Consider the following 21993-nt stretch of genomic DNA (forward strand, 5'->3'; position numbering starts at 1 on the left):
ATTTAGAAACTTTTACTACCGTTCTAGAAATGGCATTGGGAGCGGGAGGCGCGCGGAGGGGAAGGCGGGGGGGGGTCACCTCTCTTCTCGCCCCCCTCTCAAGAAACCAACCCCCCCACCCCACATTAGGGGGAAAATTCCGCGGGATGCTTTTAAATACCTGCCAAGGAGTAGATTTGTATTATTGCCAGGAGGGTCGGCACTTAGCCCCACCTCCCCGCCAAAAATATATGTATCACAGTATCACAGTTCACTCACGGGACTCATTGCCACAAGATGTGAAGATGACCCTTTTAGGGAAAGAGCGAGGGGAGGGGAAACAAATTCAGACAAGCTCCCGCAGTCTACCGCCAATAACCCGCTTGGTTCAAAGGTAGATGGTTAATTAGATATTTGTTTAATTTTTGCATATTATCAAGAAATAAAAAGGTATGTGGGATGAATTGTACAATACTTTGCCATTCACAGCCTAACATTCGTTGTTTGAAGGTAAGAAAATCATGTGTTTGTGTATATATATATATATACACACACACACACACACACATGTATACATACACAGTGGTACCTTGGGTTACATGCGCTTCAGGTTACATATGCTTCAGGTTACAGACTCCGCTAATCCAGAAATATTACCTCGGGTTAAGAACTTTGCTTAGCTAAAGTGGTGCTTCAGGTTAAGAACAGTTTCAGGTTAAGAATGGACCTCTGGAACGAATGAAGTACTTAACCTGAAGTACCACTGTGTGTATGTATATATATATATGTATATGTGTGTGTGTGTGTGTGTGTGTGTGTGTGTGTGTATACACACACACACACACACACACACACACACACACACTGAATTGTTGTATCATATGTAAACTAAATTGCTCTAAACTCTGAGCCTCACGGGTTACTGCCCCTCCCCCCACATCAGTTCACAAATGAGTTGATTGATCCCAAGTCTCATATTCTCCTATTTTGGAAAGGTCTTCGGGAGCCATTCTGCTTGTGACCCATAAATCTGCCCGAGCTTTCTTTTTTCCTCTTCCCTCACAATCCCTTTTTTCCTTTTGTGCTGTGGGCAGGGGTTTTCAGTGACATTTGCTAAGCCCCTCCTTGACAGCTTCATTTGGCTGAAGAGCAGGATAAAAACGCCTGGCATCAATAAGGAACATTCCCACCATCCTGGGAACATGGCGGCGCTGCCCCGGCCCCTGCATGGGAGTATGTCTGAAGGACAGCACACAAATGCCAATAATGAATCCATTCTTTGGCTGGCTTTCTTCTCTCTCCCTCCCTCCCCCACCCCCTGTTTTTATGATGAATTTTCAAACTAATCATCACCACCCTTCATTCAGATGCCTCACTAAAAGCCCCAGGAACACCTGCTTTGAATGCAGAACACCCAAGATTAAATCCCTGGCACCCCTGCGCCTCCCTGACCCAAACAAGAGTCCAGTTCTAATCAGAGCGGCTCTGGGTTCGAGACAGCCTGCAAGCAGCGTCCCTCAGTTTCAGAGGGGTGGAGCTTCTGCTAGAGAGCGAATTCAGAGGTGCAAATATCCTCTGTGGATGAACCGAAATATTGCCACTCCCACGCAGGCTTCACCTGACCTTTCCATAGCTTATGTAAGTGCAAGACAGACACACCCTTCCCAAGGGTTTGGATTAGCCGTCTTGTTAAAATCCACTTTCGTCTAGTGGCTGGGAGTTCCCCAGGTTCCATTGCAACACCTGGATTAAAGGGTTTGACCGTGGCAACATCTTCAAGTGTGCTGATAGCATGTATGGAACATAATAAGCAGTTTTATACTGAATCAGACCACTGGGCGGACCTGATTTATTATTGATTACGCTAATTGGCAGTGTCTTGCCAGGATTCTGCGCAGAGAGTCTCTCCTGACTCTTGGATATGCTATTTGAAGTGCTAAGATGCTATGGAGTGGTCGATAAAGGACAATGAAGTTGTAAAAATAAGATATCGGTTCCTCTGAGCACATCCAGAAATATAGCACAGAACCAGGAACATAGCAAACCATGATCCCCCTGCCCCACCAAATGGAAAATTGCCTCTGAACATGTGCAGATTGGCCTTTACATATTGCTTGAGTATCCACAAACAGTTTGGGGTAAGTTTCGTGTTCAGAGGGCTTGTCTTTTAGAAGAGGCTATGACGCGGGTGGCACTGTGGTCTAAACCACTGAACCTAGGGCTTGCTGATCAGAAGGTCGGCGGTTCGAATCCCTGCGACAGGAGCGCATGTCAAAGTGCAAGTAGATAAATAGCTACCACTCTGGCGGGAAGGTAAAGGGCATTTCTGTGCGCTGCTCTGGTTCGCCAGAAGCGGCTTAGTCATGCTGGCCACATGACCCGGAAGCTGTACACCGGCTCCCTCAGCCAATAAAGCGAGATGAGCGCCGCAACCCCAGAGTCAGTCATGACGGGACCTCTAATGGCCAGGGGTCCCTTTGCCTTTATGCCCTGGCTGCCCTCTTGTTAGAAACTGAACACCAACTAATGAGCAGTTGTGAGGTGCAACCTCTCACCTCCCAGAGAATGAGCTGCATAGTCGAGAATCTCTTGCTCGGAGCTGTGGGAGACATTGATTCCCATCATGAGGACAGCCAGGTTGAACCATCACCAACTGCAACCAGCCCCATTGTTATTGTTGTTGTTTAGTTGTTTAGTTGTGTCCGCCTCTTTGTGACCCCCTGGACCAGAGCAGGCCAGGCCCTCCTGTCTTCCACTGCCTCCCGCAGTTTGGTCAAACTCATGTTCATAGCTTCGAGAACACTGTCCCACCATCTCGTCCTCTGTTGTCCCCTTCTCCTTGTGCCCTCCATCTTTCCCAACATCAGGGTCTTTTCCAAGGAGTCTTCTCTTCTCCTGAGGTGGCCAAAGTATTGGAGCCTCAGCTTCAGGATCTGTCCTTCCAGTGAGCACTCAGGGCTGATTTCCTTCAGAATGGAGAGGTTGGATCTTCTTGCAGTCCATGGGACTCTCTAAACTACAAAGCCCCAAATACTGCAGCCTTTTCCCATAGGGGGGAGTCGCTCCACCCCAATTTATCATCTTGTTTGCCCTTTGCTGAACCTTTTTCCCACTGTGCGACACCCTTTCTGAGCTGAGGCCACCTGAACTGTTCACAGTACAGTAGTACCTCGGGTTACATACGCTTCAGGTTACATGCGCTTTAGGTTACAGACTCCGCTAACCCAGAAATAGTGCTTCAGGTTAAGAACTTTGCTTCAGGATGAGAACAGAAATCGGGCGCCGGTGGCACAGCGGCCGCAGGAGGCCCCATTAGCTAAAGTGGTGCTTCAGGTTAAGAACAGTTTCAGAGTAAGAACGGACCTCCGGAACGAATTAAGTTCTTAACCCAAGGTACCACTGTACTTAATTCGTTCCGGAGGTCCGTTCTTAACCTGAAACTGTTCTTAGCAGAGTCTGTAACCTGAAGCATCTGTAACCTGAGCAGTGGCGTAGCGTGGGTTGTCAGCACCCGGGGCAAGGCAAGTAATTTGCGCCCCCTAACCCGTGGATTTTAGCAGGGGGCAGAGAGCTGCGAGTGCGAGCGCGCCCCCCCCCCAGATGTTGTGCCCAGTGTGGCCGGCCCCCCCTACACCCCCCACGCTACGCCACTGAACCTGAGGTACCACTGTATTCCAAATGTGGCTGAAAACCTCTGGAGGGACCCCAAGTTGGGGAAGGCTGAGCTGACGCTTAACAAAAAAAGGGGGGGGTCTGATCTGCCCTGCCAGGCTGAACCAGCTCCCTTTTGATCTCAGGGGAATAAGCCAAGATGTCACCTTCCTGGAGGCTCTCCCTGGCTTCTGGGGAGGTTTTAACAGGTGTTTCCAGGGAAGGCTAATCTGCCCATCCCACACTAATAGCTTTCTAATGCTCCACCCAGCAAGGAGCTGATACTGAGGCCAAGGCAGGGGATTTATGTAACCTGCAGGTGAAAAGGGAACGCCTCTCCGTGCCAGCCTGACTGCTTCTTTCCCCCCATGATTATTCCACAGTCTTCCCGCCTCTCCCTTAGCCAGTGCCTCCTGATCAGCTCCAGATGTGCTCTAAACAGCTGGTGTTGAGGAAGAGCTTCCCCTTCTATTTTTACTGCTCGAGGTTATAGGCCTGACTTGTAAGATGATCCTGCGAGACTGGGATCGGCTGGGCCAGGCATCTCCAATTCCCAAGAGACTGCAATCTTGTTGTTGTTTAGTCGTTTAGTCGTGTCCGACTCTTCGTGACCCCCTGAACCAGAGCACGCCAAGCACTCCTGTCTTCCACTGCCTCCCGCAGTTGGGTCAAACTCATGTTGGTAGCTTTGAGAACACTGTCCCACCATCTCGTCCTCCGTTGTCCCCTTCTCCTTGTGCCCTCCATCTTTCCCGACACCAGGGTCTTTTCCAGGGAGTCTTCTCTTCTCATGAGGTGGCCAAAGTCTTGGAGCCTCAGCGATCTGTCCTTCCAGTGAGCACTCAGGGCTGATTTCCTTCAGAATGGAGAGGTTTGATCTTCTTGCAGTCCATGGGACTCTCCAGAGTCTCCTCCAGCACCAGAATTCAAAAGCATCCATTCTTCAGCGATCAGCCTTCTTTGTGGTCCAGCTCTCACTTCCATACATCACTACTGGGAAAAGCAGAGCTTTAACTATACGGACCTTTGTCAGCAAGGTGATGTCTCTGCTTTTTAAGATGCTGTCTAAGTTTGTCATTGCTTTTCACCCAAGAGACTGCAATCTACTCCCTGTATAAAACAACAGGCATTGATCTACGCATTGTCATTGGAGGGACGAGGAGCATTCATGGAGGGTGGGTGGATTGCCCAGAGTTGTTGAGCCCAGAGTTCTTCAGTTTTTATTTGTTAACATTTGGTAAACTTTATTTAATCCCATGATCGATTTTGACCTTTAAAGCTCTATGCGGCCTAGGACCCATGTACCTACAGGACCGCCTCTCCTGCTATGCCCTGCGGAGGACCTTAAGGTCCACAAATGACAACATTTTGGAGGTCCCAGGTCGCAAGGTGGTTAGGTTGGTCTCAACTATGGCCAGGGCCTTTTCATTACAGGCCCCGACTTGGTGGAACGCTCTGTCCCAAGAGACTAGGGCCCTGTGGGACTTGACATCTTTCCGCAGGGTCTGCGTGACAGAGCTGTTCTGCCTGGCCTTTGGTTTGGACTCATTCTGACCCTTATGTCTCCCTCCCCTTATGGCTTTGACTTTTAAAATGGGGCCGCATTTTAAAATGAATTTTAACCTGTATTTTAAATTGTTTCTCTTTCTTTTTTTCTTAGTATGTTTTTACTGAAATTTTATTGGTGTCAGCCACCCTGAGCCCGGCTCTGGCCGGGGAGGGCGGGGTATAAATAAAATTTATTATTATTATTATTATTATTAGGGTCCCACAATCTACCAGGATCAGCCAGGGATCTACTGGTAGATCGCGATCTACTGGTTGGACATGCCTGGGCTAGGCTGTCCCCCCCCCCTTATCATTTAAAATATAGTCTTAGCAAGATTGCAGTGGAAACACTGCTAAGTGCTTGAGGCCTCTTGCTTGCAAAATCCCCTGTCTGCCTTTAATAATATTTGGAGCAGATTAAGACAGAACTTTGACAGCCCAGACTAGAATCAGCCAAGTGTGGAAGCCTGAGAGGCTGGCTGCCTCCGCATGCGATCTATGCATGACTCCATAAAAAGTGGGGTCTGTCCCGCTTCCCTCATTATCCCATTAACTAACCCTGGAAACGGGTGGTGCTGTGGGTTAAACCACAGAGCCTAGGGCTTGCCAATCAGAAGGTCGGGGGTTCGAATCCCCACGACGGGGTGAGCTCCCATTGCTCGGTCCCTGCTCCTGCCAACCTAGCAGTTCGAAAGCACGTCAAGTGCAAGTAGATAAATAGGTACCACTCCGGCGGGAAGGTAAACGGCATTTCCGTGCGCTGCTCTGGTTCGCCAGAAGCGGCTTAGTCATGCTGGCCACATGACCCAGAAGCTTTACGCAGACTCCCTCGGCCAATAAAGCGAGATGAGCACCACAACTCCAGAGTCGGCCACGACTGGACCTAATGGTCAGGGGTCCCTTTACCTTAACCCTGAATAGGTATGTTCTCCTTCCACCAAGTACCAGCTCCTGCAAACAGCAGGAGGGGAGAGTTGCTCTCGTGCGCATGCTCTGTTTGTGATTTACTGGCACAAGGAAACAAAGGAATGGAAGATTGGACAGATTAACGAAAGGACTTATTCATGGAGTGCATAACCTGCGGAACTCCCTCCCACAGGATGGCTTACGGATGCCAATACGGATGGCTTTAAAAGAGGGTTAGTTAGTCAAATTGGTGGAGGATAATATGGATGGCTACTAGCCAAGACGCCTAATCTCTACCTTCACAACTGGAGGAGGCAGCAGTGCAGGAAATTGCAGGAGGGGAGAGTCGCTCTCAGGTTATGTTTGTGGGTTTTCCATAATGGGCATCAGTTTGGCTACTTTGGGGACAGAACTCTGGGCTAGGTGGTCCACTGGCCTGATCCAGAAGTCCTCTTATATTCTTGCTGGATACCGAAGACTTTTTTATTTCCAGCAGGCTTTTTTATAAAAAAATCTTAAATTGTCTTTTATTATTCACATTTGTATATCTATTTCATTCATAACTCACTTCCTTCAAGGAATCTTGAATCAATTTGCAATCTAGTAGAAATGTATGTTAAATCGATGGCAGCTTATGCCCTTTTAAAAAGTGGAAAGTTTCGGGGGGGAGGAGGTTATTGGGTTGTTGTTTTTATTTTGATTACATATTTTGTGCTTTTATGTTTTGATTTTGTTCTGTGAACTGCCCTGAGACCTCTGGGTATACGGTGGTATATAGATTCAATAAATAAAAAATGAATGCTTAAAGTCAATTTGGAAACAAAACGGAAAATAATTACATAGAAAGCAACAACCCATTCCTTTGTTGTTGTTGTTGTTGTTGTTTAGTCGTTTAGTTGTGTCCGACTCTTCGTGACCCCCTGGACCAGAGCACGCCAGGCACTCCTGTCTTCCACTGCCTCCCGCAGTTTGGTCAAACTCATGCTGGTAGCTTCGAGAACACTGTCCCACCATCTCGTCCTCTGTCGTCCCCTTCTCCTTGCGCCCTCCATCTTTCCCAACATCAGGGGCTTTTCCAGGGAGTCTTCTCTTCTCATGAGGTGGCCAAAGTCTTGGAGCCTCAGCTTCAGGATCTGTCCTTCCAGTGAGCACTCAGGGCTGATTTCCTTCAGAATGGAGAGGTTTGTTCTTCTTGCAGTCCATGGGACTCTCAAGAGTCTCCTCCAGCACCAGAATTCAAAAGCATCCATTCTTCAGCGATCAGCCTTCTTTATGGTCCAGCTCTCACTTCCATACATCACTACTGGGAAAAACCATAGCTTGAACTATACGGACCTTTGTTGGCAAGGTGATGTCTCTGCTTTTTAAGATGCTGTCTAGGTTTGTCATTGCTTTTCTCCCAAGAAGCAGGTGTCTTTTAATTTCGTGGCTGCTGTCACCATCTGCAGCGATCATGCAGCCCAAGAAAGTAAAATCTCTCCTACATTTATAAAAACTAAGTCTTTCAGTGCAGCTGCACCAAACTTCGGAACTCCCTGCCTATTGACACCAGGCAGCTGTCTTCGCTGTCTTCTTCTTGGCATCTGCGAAGAAAGTTTTGGTTTTGAGAGGGGTATGTTGATGCATGTTTTAACCTGTCCTTAGCTGAATGTCGATTTGAATTTTCAAATTTTCCCCTTGCTGATTATTTCATTGTTTCATCCTTTTTTGTAATCTGCTTTAAGTTTCTTAAATCAAGCGGTGTGTAGATTGTGTGAAACGAAATAAAGTCGTATATAACATCGCTTTCAAATTCAACACGAATATTATAAGCCGCCCTGAGCGGTGTGTTTACACTAGATGGGCGGGGTATAAAGACTCTTAAACAAATGAAATAAGCTGAAATTAAAGGTTCTCCAGGGTGGCTATAAACCTGCAAGCCTGGATCTGTTCTGCTTGATCCGGCGAGGCGACTCTTGTGTTCTCGATGGGCGTGAACCGAGAAGGAAACGGGTGGGCACCCTGCCAGGCTCATGCCAACAAGGCTGGGACAAAGGGATGGGAAACGGAGTCCAGATCCGGAACCGCAGTTCCTGGTCTGGTCTGAGCAGCAAAGCCTCTTCTACTGGCTTTGTTCGTGCCCCTCATTTGAGTGGCAGTGGAAGGGGCACGCCGGACTTGGCGCCCAGATTGTTCTGACGACCTTTTTCTCCAGGCATAAGGGGGAGAAACCCACTGGAGTAGCATCCAAAACCATTCATCAAATGCACTGGGCGTCATTCAGCGCTTGCTGGTCCCTAGAAATCCAAAAGGAGCAGCAGCGTGGCGATGTGGTCAGAGAGGGTCTAAGGTCAGCGTGGGCAGATTTGAAGAACGAAAGGCAAACCGCCTGTCAATTAAGCTCCCTTTGTTGCTGTTAATTGCCTGGGTGCATGAGGAATTCATTCCTCCTGGCAGCTTGCTACTAGAGTGGTACCTCGGGTTAAGAACTTAATTCGGTCTGGAGGCCCGTTCTTAACCTGAAACTGTTCTTAACCTGAAGCACCACTTTAGCTAATGGGGCCTCCTGCTGCCGCCGCACCGCCGGAGCACAATTTCTGTTCTCATCCTGTTCTTAAGCCGAGGTACTATTTCTGGATTAAGGTAAAGATAAAGGGACCCCTGACCATTAGCTCCAGTCGTGGCCGACTCTGGGGCTGCGGCACTCATCTCGCTTTATTGGCCGAGGGAGCCGGCGTACAGCTTCCGGGTCATGTGGCCAGCATGACTAAGCCGCTTCTGGCAAACCAGAGCAGCGCACGGAAACGCCGTTTACCTTCCCGCCAAAGAACCTATTTATCTACTTGCACTTTGATGTGCTTTCAAACTGCTAGGTTGGCAGGAGCAGGGACCGAGCAACGGGAGCTCACCCCGTCGCGGGGATTCGAACAGCCGACCTTCTGATCAGCAAGTCCTAGGCTCAGTGGTTTAACCCACAGCGCCACCTGCGTCCCATTTCTGGGTTAGCAGAGTCTTTAACCTGAAGCGTCTGTAACCCGAGGTACCACTGTATTTAGTCACAGAAGCCTGAGAGTAGGACCATTGAGAGGCTGTGTGTCCCCCTCTGTGCATGAAACTTAGAATTGTTTGACCGTGGAACCTTAGAAGGCGGTGGACTCTGTTGAGGGTTTTTAAGCAGAGGCTGGATGGCCATCGGTCAGGGGTTATTTTGCTGTTATTCTGAATTGCAGGGGGTTGGACTAGATTGGTGTGTCCCTTCCAACATGACAATGCAGCCCTGGGCACATCTACTTAGGAGTAAGGCCCACTGAACTCAGGAGGTTGTTCTGCAGAGTAAACCTGCGCCAGCTCATGATCCCACCCCAAACCCCAGGGGTAGCACAGCCTGGCTTTTAGACCCAGCTTAGCCTCAGAAGCTGCTTTCAATGCCAAGGAAGATTCCTGGACTCTGAGAAGCAATAATAAAGGGCAGAGTGCGACCCTAAGCATACGCAGAGTCCCTCGTTGCCGGCTGGAACTGTAGCCAGCTCCTTTCCCTCTCACGTCTCGGATTAACAGGTGGGGTTCTCCCTATTAGGCAGTGTAGCGCAGGCAGGTTTGGGATCTATCCCCTCTTGCGCATGTGCAGAGTGCATTTTCACACTGGGCATGTGTTTATTATTTCGTAAAATTTACTCGCCGCTTGGTTGTGAAAAGGCAACAACCTCGAAGCAGTTTACAAAAAAAGATAAAGCTATAATATTATCAATATGAAGAACAACAATAATTTAAGACTTAGAGAAAGTTAAAATAGGAATAGACTAAAAACAGATTGCAGGGACGCGGGTGGCACTGTGGGTTAAACCACAGAGCCTAAGGCTTGCCGATCAGAAGGTCGGCGGTTCGAATCCCTGCAATGGGGTGAGCTCCCATTGCTCGGTCCCTGCTCCTGCCAACCTAGCAGTTCAAAAGCATGTCAAAGTGCAAGTAGATAAATAGGTACCGCTCTGGCGGGAAGGTAAACGGCGTTTCAGTGCGCTGCTCTGGTTCGCCAGAAGCAGTTTAGTCATGCTGGCCACATGACCCAGAAGCTGTACGCTGGCTCCCTCGGCCAGTAAAGCGAGATGAGCGCCGCAACCCCAGAGTCGGCCACGACTGGACCTAATGGTCAGGGGTCCCTTTACCTTTACCTAAAAACAGATTAAGACTTGCATCAACTTTCTAAGCATCTGGCTAGGCTTGTCTAAACAGAAATGTTTTTAGCAGTTGCCGAAAAGTGTACCGCAAAGGTACCTGCTTGATGTCAATAGTCAGGGAGTTCCAAAGTGCAGGATCGAGTTCTTACAAATGTGGAACCAGGATTATGTGGCCCCTGTTGCAGTGCCAATTCCCCCGATCGAAGTGGCCAAGTGGGCATATATGGGATAAGGTGATCTCGCAGGTGAACTGGTCCCAAGTTGTTAAGGGCTATTTATACACAAAGAGCAACGCCTTGAACTTGACCCGGTAGAAAATCAGGAACCTGTGCAGATCTCTGACACAGGCATTACATGCTGACAAGGCGTCTCTCCTGCCAGCAATTGTTCTTCAGCATTCTTCACAGACTGCAGCTTCTGGAGGGAAGCCTCGCAGAGAGCACCTTGCAGGAATCCAGTCTTGAAGTAACTGGTGCATAAACACTACTCTTGCTAGGCTTTCTTGGCCCAGGAATGGCTGTAGCTGTTGAACCAATTGCAGTTGATTAAAGATGTAAATCAGAGCTTTCCAGTATACCTGAAGGAGCGTCTCCACCCCCATCGTTCTGCCCAGACACTGAGGTCCGGCTCCGAGGGCCTTCTGGCAGTTCCCTCGTTGCAAGAAGCCAAGTTACAAGGAACCAGGCACAGGGCCTTCTCGGTAGTGGCACCCGCCCTGTGGAACGCCCTCCCACCAGATGTCAAAGAGAAGAACAACTACCAGATTTTTAGAAGACATCTGAAGGCAGCCCTGTTTAGGGAAGCTTTTAATGTGTAACAGACTACTGTATTTTAATTCTTTGTTGGAAGCCGCCCAGAGTGGCTGGGGAAACCCAGCCAGATGGGCGGAGTATAAATAATAAATTCTTTTCTGTTCTATTCTATTTCCAAATTCATTAGTGTGTCGGCTGCAGTGTGTAGGTGCGTTCCTCGATATGTGTCCGTATCTCTTTTAAGGGGTTAGTTTAACCTCCGGTTTGCTAGCGAAACTGAATTACTGTGTCACAAAATGATGCACGTCTAAAAAAGTGTGTCACCAAGATGAAAAGTTTGGAAAGATGAAGCAATACTGAATTCCCTGTTGCGGAGGAATGTCTCTTGCTCCAGTTTGCGCTGGGCGTGAGTTTCTCCTTAGAGGCAAGGAACCTCCTGATTCGGTTGGCTGTTTGCATTCCTCTGGGTAAGGCTCATAACCACAACGCAAAAGGCTTTCTCGCCGCTGCCACAAACTGATCTTCACGGGGACAGTGACCAGCAGGCGAGACACAAATAATGACAAGGTGGAGCCTGGCCTGGCCATTTCTGCCTGGGTACCAAATATAGACCCCGCCAGCCTGCCCCAACAGCAATCAGACAAGACCCTGGCGAGGCTTGGCTATTCTGAGTAGCTGGTTATCACCCCCTGCCTTGCCCCACTGTGCCACCCCCTGTCTGTCTGCCCACTGCTGCTGCCATCTCATTGCTGTCTGATCCCCCCCGCCCAAGCCGAGGGACGGTGACTAGACAGAGGGGCTGCCCCCTTTCCCAACAAAGTCCATTTCTCCCGTGGGAAAGCCTAAGTGAGGAAGGGCCACCATAGATCCCTGGCCCCTACTTCACATGCTGAATGCCCCGGGTTCAAGCCCCAGTGGCAAATCCCAGGTGCAGCTGCAAATTTAGGGGTTTTGGAGTACTCCGTTGGGAAGCAAATATGGCCTGTGGTTCATCACTAGCCCAACGGTACAGGGCAGGACAGAACTACTTCCTCTAGATACTTCCTACGGAACGGCCTCTCCCGGTATGCCCCACGGAGCACCTTAAGGTCCATAAATAGCAACACCCTAGAGGTCCCGGGTCCTAAGGAAGTCAGATTAGCCTGAACCAGAGCCAGGGCCTTCTCAGTGATGGCTCCAGCCTGGTGGAACGCTCTGTCTCATGAGACCAGGGCCCTGCAGGATCTGATTTCTTTCCTCAGAGCCTGTAAGACAGAGTTGTTCCGCCTGGCCTTCGGCTTGGAATCAACTTGATCCCCTTCCCCTCTTTCCTTTCTCCTTCTGTGATGGAACCCCTATTTGGGGACTTCCCTGGCTTTTTTCTGGCCCACGTAGGACCAGTCTGGATAGTTGGCCTTGGTGAAGACTTGACGTTTTCATCCCCAAAGAGGTTTTTGAGTTTCTGCTGAAATGAGGCTGCATTTTAATGTTGTATTTTAATCTTGTTTTTTAAGTTGTATTTCAATCAATTGTTTTATATCTGGTGTTAGCCACCCTGAGCCCAGTCTTGGCTGGGGAGGGCGGGGTACGAATAAAATTTATTATTATTAGATATAATCGCCATCTTCAAATATCTGAAGGACTGTCACATGGAAGAAGGAGCAAGTTCGTTTTCTGTTGCTCTGGAGGGTAGGGCCCAAACCAGTGTCTTCAAAGAGCAAGAAGATAGATCCCGTCTAAACCTTACTAAGGGTGTTCTGGGGGTGAGAGCTGTTTGGTGGTGGAACGGAATCGCTCGGAAGACGGAGGGCATAGCCAGTCAGAGAGGGGTTTTTTGTTGTTGTTTGTTTGGTTTGTTTGTTTGTTTGTTTGTTTGTTTGAACCAGTGAAGGCGGTGAAGGTCCTGTGTGAGTGCCTGGAGGCGGTTGGAGGATGGATGGCGGCTAACAGATTGAGGCTGAATCCTGACAAGACAGAAGTACAGTGGTACCTCGGGTTACATGCGCTTCAGGTTACATGCGCTTCAGGTTACAGACTCCGCTAACCAAGAAATAGTGCTTCAGGTTAAGGACTTTGCTTCAGGATGAGAACAGAAATCATGCTCCGGCGGTGCGGCGGCAGCAGGAGGCCGCATTAGCTAAAGTGGTGCTTCAGGTTAAGAACAGTTTCAGGTTAAGTACGGACCTCCAGAACGAATTAAGTACTTAACCTGAGGTACCACTGTACTGTTTTGGGGGGTGTGGAGGACTCCCTGGTCCTGAATGGGGGAACTGTGCCCCTGAAGGACCTGGTGTGCAGACGGAGTTATTTTGGACTCACAGCTGTCCATGGAGGTGCAGGTCAGTTCTGTGTCCAGGGCGGCTGTCTCCCAGCTCCATCTGGTATGCAGGATGAGACCCTCCCTGCCCACAGACTGCCTCACCAGAGTGGTGCATGCTCTAGTTATCTCCCGCTTGGACTACTGCAATGCGCTCTACGTGGGGCTACCTTTGAAGGTGACCTGGAAACTACAACTAATCCAGAATGCGGCAGCTAGACTGGTGAATGGGAGCGGCCGCCGGGAGCACATAACACCGGTCCTGAGATATCTGCATTGGCTCCCAGTACATTTCTGAGCACAAGTCAAAGTTTTGGTGCTGACCTTTAAAGCCCTAAACGGCCTTGGTCCTGTATACCTGAAGGAGCGTCTCCACCCCCATCATTCAGCCCGGACACTGAGGTCCAGCGCCGAGGGCCTTCTGGCGGTTCCCTCACTGTGAAAAGGGAGGTTACAGGGAGCCAGGCAGAGGGCCTTCTCGGTGGTGGCACCCGCCCTGTGGAACGCCCTCCCATCAGATGTCAAGGAAATAAGCAGCTATCTTATCTTTAAAAGACATCTGAAGGCATCCCTGTTTAGGGAAGTTTTTAATATTTAATATTTAACAATATTTAATATTGTTTTTAACACTTGATTGGGAGCCGCCCAGAGTAGCTGGGGAAGCTCAGCCACATGAATAATAAATTATTATTATTATTATTATTATTATTATTATTATTATTATTATTATTATTATTATTTATGTAGGGGTGGGTCGAGGGGGTAATTGGTTTGTTCTTGTGTTCTTGTTATTATATATTTTGTGGTTTTTTTATCTTGTATTTTTGTTTTGAACCACCCTTTGATCTACGACTGGAGGGCAGTATACTATCATCATCATCATCTAATCTAGTGGTTCTCAAAGGGGTGGCACTACCCCCTGGGGGGTGGGATTACCGGGGGGGGCACTAAAAGGCAAGGGGGAAGCAAAGGGGTGCTGAAGGTGTAAACAGCTGCCAGACTCTGAAAAGCTGCTATCCCTGCGTCAAGTCCCTCCCTTTTGTTAATTAAACTAGTTTTAATTGGGTTTGGAATAAATGTGCATTTACCGTATTTTTCCGTGTATAAGGCTAGGTTTCCCCCTGTAAAAAATAATGTCCAAAATTTGGGGGCGTCTTATGCACGGGGGGCCATCCTCCCCCTCATTTTCCTAATTCGGACTCCCCCAAAATAGGGGTCGTCTTATACATGGGGGCGTCTTATAGACGGAAAAATGCGGCTGTTGTCGCTGTTTTCAATTTAATTTTGCGATCTTCCATAGGGGGTTGTGCAAATCGCTATTCTGAACAATGCTTTTTATGGGGGGGGGCACTGGGGTGGATGAGTTTATGGAACCGAGGAGGGCAGTAAGGTAAAGGTAAAGGGACCCCTGACCGTTAGGTCATTGTGGCCAACTCTGGGGTTGCAGTGCTCATCTCGCTTTACTGGCCAAGGCAGCCGGCGTACAGCTTCCGGGCCATGTGGCCAACATGACTAAGCCACTTCTGGTGAACCAGAGCAGCACATGGAAATGCCGTTTACCTTCCCGCCGGAGCAGTACCTATTTATCTACTTGCACTTGACGTGCTTTCAAAGTGCTAGGTTGGCAGGAGCAGGGACCGAGCAATGGGAGCTCACCCCATTGCAGGGATTCGAACCGCCGACCTTCTGATTGGCAAGTCCTAGGCTCTGTGGTTTAACCCACAGCGTCACCCATGTCCCTGAGGGGGGCAGTGGCTCCCCCAAATTTGGGAAACGTGGCTCTCAAAGTTTCCTTCCACTGCACTCCTACAGAAAGCAGGGTGGGGGGTGTCAAATCCAGATCTCCTGCTCTCTGAATCTACTCACCCCCCCCCTTTCCTAGGAGATATATTTTGCTTAGTCATAAATAGCTGCCTTCCCTTCGCAGGGAGGCCTTACTCAACACCCCCATAACGTGGAGGGGCCATTTCAACCCAGCAAAGCCTATTTCTGTGTCTGCTGCTGAGTCACCCTCCTTATGATGCACGAACAGAAAGAGAAAGGAGAACGGATCGCTCCCCTTTGGAAGGGAGAAGCCTCGTTAGGAAACCTCAGCCCTTCAGACAGATCCACAGGTGGTCAGTGATTCAGATCCAGGATCCGGGGGATGGATCGGGTCGGCTGGACAGGGGAGACGGAACCAGAGACATTTCTGGCTGTCTGGCCGGAGAGGGAGGGAAGGAGGTGGAATCCTGCGACGTGTCTGACACAGCACTTTGATGTCACCGGCCAAGAACGCTGCAGCCATTCCTGGTCTCTGAGTCACGCTTTGGGGGCCGAGCCTCCAATTGGGCGCTTTCGCCGGCTGCTGACACAGGCGCCTCGCCATTGCGCCGTTCATTCATTCATTCATTCATTCATTCATTCATTCATTCATCCTTCCAGCTGTTAAGGCTCACGTTGTAACCCAATGAGGAAAGCGGGGGAAATGAGAACCCGGGCTTTTTCTTTCTTTCTTTCAAGGCGTGCATTTATTTCTCAACAGGGAAAGCAGGGGTTAATTGGGGGGTCAGGGTGGTGGGAAGCAGCCCCGCCCGCGGTTTTTGTCTCTAGGCAGTGAGGTGCAATGGTCAGAGCAAGAAGAGAGCCACGTGGCCAGCTTTCTTCTTTCCTAAAGATTTTAAGAAATTCATTTTATAATGTGTATAAAAACTAGGAGAGCAGCCGTAGAGACGGATGAAAATTCAAAAAGGAACACCTCTAATTATGCACGATTCCACCCCACCCCACCCCACGACAGCCATGTTCCAGATCGAGTGGTTCCCATTGAGCCGCAATTACACACGGATGCTTTAGTTGAGATTCCTGCGTTGCAGTGGGTTGGACTAGATAACCCTTGGGGTTCCCTTCCATCTCTACAGTAAGGTAAAGGTAAAGGGACCCCTGACCATTAGGTCCAGTCGTGGCTGACTCTGGGGTTGCGGTGCTCATCTCGCTTTATTGGCCGAGGGAGCCGGCGTACAGCTTCCGGGATCATGTGGCCAGCATGACTAAGCCGCTTCTGGCGAACCAGAGCAGCGCACGGAAATGCTGTTTACCTTCCCGCCAGAGCGGTACCTATTTATCTACTTGCACTTTGACGTGCTTTTGAACTGCTAGGTTGGCAGGAGCAGGGACTGAGCAACGGGAGCTCACCCCGTCGCGGGGATTCGAACCGCCGACCTTCCGATTGGCAAGCCCTAGGCTCTGTGCTTTAACCCACAGCGCCACCCACGTCCCTCTGCAGTACTGTGATACGATTTCCGTATCCTATATCAGACCAGTTCTTATGGCAATATAACTACGTTGCTATCGTCTAAAATATTCAGTGACATTATAGGTCAGGTTTTCTGAGAAAGGAGCGGATTTCCATACCCCAACCACCCACCCTGAGGAAGAAAATGGGGTGGTGGGAGTGTCTGTTTTTATGGGGTGTACTGGGAGAGGGTGCTTGGAGCTGAACCTCAGTTCTGTACTCTGAGAGGCTGCAAGAACATATCCTAGGAGCCGAAGTCCCTTCGGCACCCAACCCAAAATAATATTTGAGCGCACCGCACCCCCCCCCCAATTCGACGGGCATTGCCATTCAAGTGGTGTTTGTGTGCACAGTGTCTTGTGATTGATTATGCAGGGTGGGGCTTACCTGTCCCCCCCAAAAAAAAATATTTAATTCAAGTTGGCACCCCTGTGCAAGAGGAAATGTGGGCTGAGACTTTCAGGAGGCAGGTTGCCTGGGCCCTCCCCTCTCTGAATGCCACCCCCAGGTTCTAGCTCTTGGAAGAATTTGGTATCAGCTGCCAGGGAGGAACAAGAGGAGGGGGCAATTGGCTTAGAATCATAGAGCTGGGAGGTACCCAGCGGTCATCTAGACCAACCCCCTGCAATACAGGAATCTCAGCTAAAGCACCTTGACTCCTGCTTTGCTGGCTTCCCATTGGAGGCATCTACCTGGACAGCGGGGGTAGCAGGGGGCTGGACTGGATGGACCTCTGATGGGATCTGGGCTTCCTTAAATCTTCTCTGGGCTTCCTTTCTATGGCCACAAAGATTAATGGGGATCTTTGTGACCAAAGGGACCTTATTTAGCGGCGCAGGCTCATGAACATCACGCTTAGAGATCAAGCTGTAATTTGTGAAACTTAAGCCACCAGTTAGACCTGGAATGGTGGCCCTAGGAAAGAGTGCCTCTAAGCATGGGCAGAGTGCTTTTCTCTTCGTCACAGGAGCAGGCACATGCATACACAAACTCTCTCATCCCATTCATCAAGATCTGTGGAAGGTTCTCTGTTTTTCCTTGTGGCTAAATGTGGGGAGGCACCACCACCCAGAATGCCAGAAGAAAATTTCCCTTGCACATGTTTTGTTTTCATTGCGTTTTTAATGAAGCGTTTAAAACTAACTAGCAGAAGGGAATTCTTCAGAGGCAAGTTCCTGCCTGTGAGCTTACAACCGAAAAATCTGCATTTCAAAGGGCAAAGAGTTTAAATAAACAAATATATATTTAAAAAAACCCTCAGTGCAATACTTTGCATGTTTACTCAGAAAGAAATCCCAGAGTTATATATCCCTCGCAAGGTACGTTTGGGAATGCAGACTTAAGATGTGCTTTTGAAAGCAAAGACATTAAGACAAATTAGTGATGCTCCGATTGTGGCAACGCCCTTGCTGCTTGGCTCTCCATCCAAAATTAAACGAAAGCAGCCTTCACCCATCTGGTGTGCCATCCAGGTGTTGGAAACTACAACTCCCGTCAGCCCCAGCCAGCGCCAAATTAAGGAATGGCTCCCAGCCTTGAAACATATGGAGCGGGACAAAGGCCTTGTTCCCCTTCACCTCTCAGTTTAGAAAAGAAACAATTGCTCCTTTGGCAGGCAGGCTGAGATGTAAATTTGATAGATACTCTTTTGGACTGCTCAGAACAAGGGCCACCAACGTGGTGCCCTCCACGTGCTGGCGACTAGGAGGCCCATGTTGTTGTTTAGTCGTTTAGTCGTGTCCGCCTCTTCATGACCCCCTGGACCAGAGCACGCCAGGCACTCCTGTCTTCCACTGCCTCCCGCAGTTTGGTCAAACTCATGCTGGTAGCTTCGAGAACACTGTCCCACCATCTTGTCCTCTGTCGTCCCTTCTCCTTGTGCCCTCCATCTTTCCCAATATCAGGGTCTTTTCCAGGGAGTCTTCTCTTCTCATGAGGTGGCCAAAGTCTTGGAGCCTCAGCTTCAGGATCTGTCCTTCCAGTGAGCACTCAGGGCTGGTTTCCTTCATTATAGATCGGTTTGATCTTCTTGCAGTCCATGGGACTCTCCAGAGTCTCCTCCAGCACCAGAATTCAAAAGCATCCATTCTTCAGCGATCAGCCTTCTTTATGGTCCAGCTCTCACTTCCATACATCACTACTGGGAAAACCAGAGCTTGAACTATACGGACCTTTGTTGGCAAGGTGATGTCTCTGCTTTTTAAGATGCTGTCTAGGTTTGCCATTGCCTTTCTCCCAAGGAGCAGGCGTCTTTTAATTTCGTGACTGCTGTCACCATAACCTCTGGATTTAGGCCATGCAGGCTGTGTCTGCAGCAGTGTGAGGGCACAACGTTGGCTACCCCTGGCCTAGAACTTTGTGTGCACGTTTCTTCCCCTCTCTCCTGCACTCCAGCAGGGCTGCCAGTGTGAGAAATGTGCAGAATTCGGACCACCAGCCCTGTTGGCTGCACACTGTGTCTCGGGTTCCCCTTCCTTCCTTCCTCAGCTGACAAAAACACACATGTCCCTCTGGACTGCGGCTGGTCATGTGAGCTGGAAGGAAAAGGCTGGGCAGGGGGGAGAGGCGGGGGGGTGTTTGCGGCGGGGCAGGGAGGAATTGGCACACCCTGTGGAAATAATAATCCTACCAGCAATAAGAGACCCGTGAGGACGGCTTGGAGGTCCTGGAGCCGAATCTGGCTGCTGCGGAGACTGGGGGGAAGGACTGAGGATGGGATGTCTGGAAGAAGCAGCGTACGTGTTAATAATAATAATAATAATAATAATAATAATAATAATAATAATAATATTTTATTTATACCCCGCCCTCCCCAGCCAAGACCGGGCTCAGGGAGGCTCACAACCAATAATAAAAACAAGTTGATTAAAATACAATTTAAAAAACAAGATTAAAATACGACATTAAAACATTAGGATGCAGCCTCTTCACAGGAGGAGAAAGGAAAAAAGAAGGGGGGGGGAGGGAATCAAACTGATTCTAAGCCAAAGGCCAGGTGGAACAACTCTGTCTTACAGGCCCTGCAGAAAGAAATCAGATCCCGCAGGGCCCTGGTCTCATGAGACAGAGCATTCCTCCAGGCCGGGGCCAGTGTTGAGAAGGCCCTGGCTCTGGTTGAGGCTAATCTGACTTCCTTAGGGCCCGCTAGGGTGTTGCTATTTATGGACCTTAAGGTCCTCTGTGGGGCATACCGGGAGAGGCGGTCCCAAAGGTACGAGGGTCCTAGGTTGTGAAGGGCTTTAAAGGTCAAAACCAGCACCTTGAACCTGACCCTGTACTCCACGGGGAGCCAGTGCAGCTGGAAAAGCACTGGGTGAATATGCTCCCATGGCAGAGACCCACTGCCATGTGCATCTGTGAAACCCACCAAGCAGAGTCTGGTTTAACGGCTCTCCTTGGCAGCCTCCCCCAGCAGCTGGCATTTGAAGATATACTGCCCCTGAATGTGGATGCTCGTTTTGCTACTGTGTCTCCTCCAAAGAATGGACTAAGGAGTAAACCCTACACAAATCTTGAACAGAGTCCCTGAGGCCGTCGGACGGTGCTGCTTATGCCTCCTCCCAGCAACTCCTGCAGCCAAACTGGTGCAAAACGTCTTGCTCTGCTTTTATTTGGACCGCATCAGTGAGGTTGTCCTCTGGGCAGCCCAGGACTTCCATGCGCATTGCCCAGGTTTGCTCCCCATTTTGGTGTTGCAAAAACAATGCGGGAGGCAGCAAGTTGCAAGTTACCAGTGTCTGCTGCCACAGCAGGCGCTGTGATTCTCCAGTGGTTTTACTTATTCTGATGCACTTCATTCCCTCTCTAGACAGACGGGTGCCAACAACAACTCCTTGAATGTTTCCAATTCCCTTTTAGCAGGAGCTAGCCTAGACAGCATCTTAAAAAGCAGAGACATCACCTAGCCTACAAAGGTCCGTATAGTTAAAGCCATGGTTTTCCCAGTAGTGATGTATGGAAGTGAGAGCTGGACCATCAAGAAAGCTGATCGCTGAAGAATGGATGCTTTTGAATTCTGGTGCTGGAGGAGACTCTTGAGAGTCCCATGGACTGCAAGAAGATCAAAACACTCCATTCTGAAGGAAATCAGCCCTGAGTGCTCACTGGAAGGACAAATTGTGAAGCTGAGGCTCCAAGACTTTGGCCACCTCATGAGAAGAGAAGACTCCCTGGAAAAGACCCTGATGTTGGGAAAGATGGAGGGCACAAGGAGAAGGGGACCACAGAGGACGAGATGGCGGGACAGTGTTCTCGAAGCTACCAGCATGAGTTTGACCAAACTGCAGGAGGCAGTGGAAGACAGGAGGGCCTGGCGTGCTCTGGTCCAGGGGGTCACCAAGAGGCGGACACGACTAAATGACTAAACAACAACAGCCTTTTCTGGGTCACAGCAAGGGACCAACTAGTCCACAACTCTCCCACCAGAAAAAACCCCAAAACAAAGCCACACCATCTCCCCCCCCCATACCATCGCCTTCTTCTAGTTTGGGACTATATGATTTAGGGTGCATAAGAGGGGTGGGGTCTCGAGACCCTAGGGCAGCCAGAATGGTTGATAGGAGGGGGAAACAGGTGGGGGGCAGTGGAGGGGGGCAGGAAGAGAGAGAGAGGAATCTACCATGCAGAAGAGATCTCTGGACCAGGGATAGAGGGGGCCCTGTAGCCCCTCCAAGTGCTCCTCTCACCTCCCCAGACGAGTGCCCAGGTTGGCTGGTGGGTCCTGCAATAATACAGCGGTGCCTTGCAAGACGAAATTAATTCGTTCCGCGAGTTTTGTCGTCTTGCGGTTTTTTTCGTCTTGCGAAGCACGGTGTCGGGAAAGTTTTGGAAAAGCTTCAAAAATCACCAAAGTCTTTAAAAACCTCAAAAAAGGCTACCACACCGCGTTCTATGAGTTGCTCCTCGAAGTCAAGTCGCAACTGTATTAACGGTGTTAAGAAAAAGGAAACAAACTTGCAAGACGTTTCCGTCTTGCGAAGCAAGCCCATAGGGAAAATCGTCTTGCGAAGCAGCTCAAAAAACAAAAAACCCTTTCGTCTAGCGAGTTTTTTGTCTTGCGAGGCATTAGTCTTGCGAGGTACCACTGTAATAATAATAATAATAATAATAATAATAATAATAATAATAATAATAATTTTATTTATACCCCACCCATCTGGCTGGGTCTCCCCAGCCACCCTCGGCAGTTTTCAACAAAGTATTAAAATACAGTGGTCTGTTAAACATTAAAAGCTTCCCTAAAGAGGGCTGCCTTCAGATGTCTTCTAAAAGTCTGGTAGTTGCTGTTCTCTTTGACGTCTGGTGGGAGGGCGTTCCACAGGGCGGGTGTCACTAATGAGAAGGCCCTCTGCCTGGTTCCCTGTAACATAGCTTCTCACAGCGAGGGAACCGCCAGAAGACCCTCAGTGTCCGGACAGAACGATGGGGGTGGAG

The sequence above is a fragment of the Podarcis vaucheri genome (genome assembly GCF_965113315.1).
Source record: "Podarcis vaucheri genome assembly, chromosome: 7".
NCBI lineage: Eukaryota > Metazoa > Chordata > Lepidosauria > Squamata > Lacertidae > Podarcis > Podarcis vaucheri.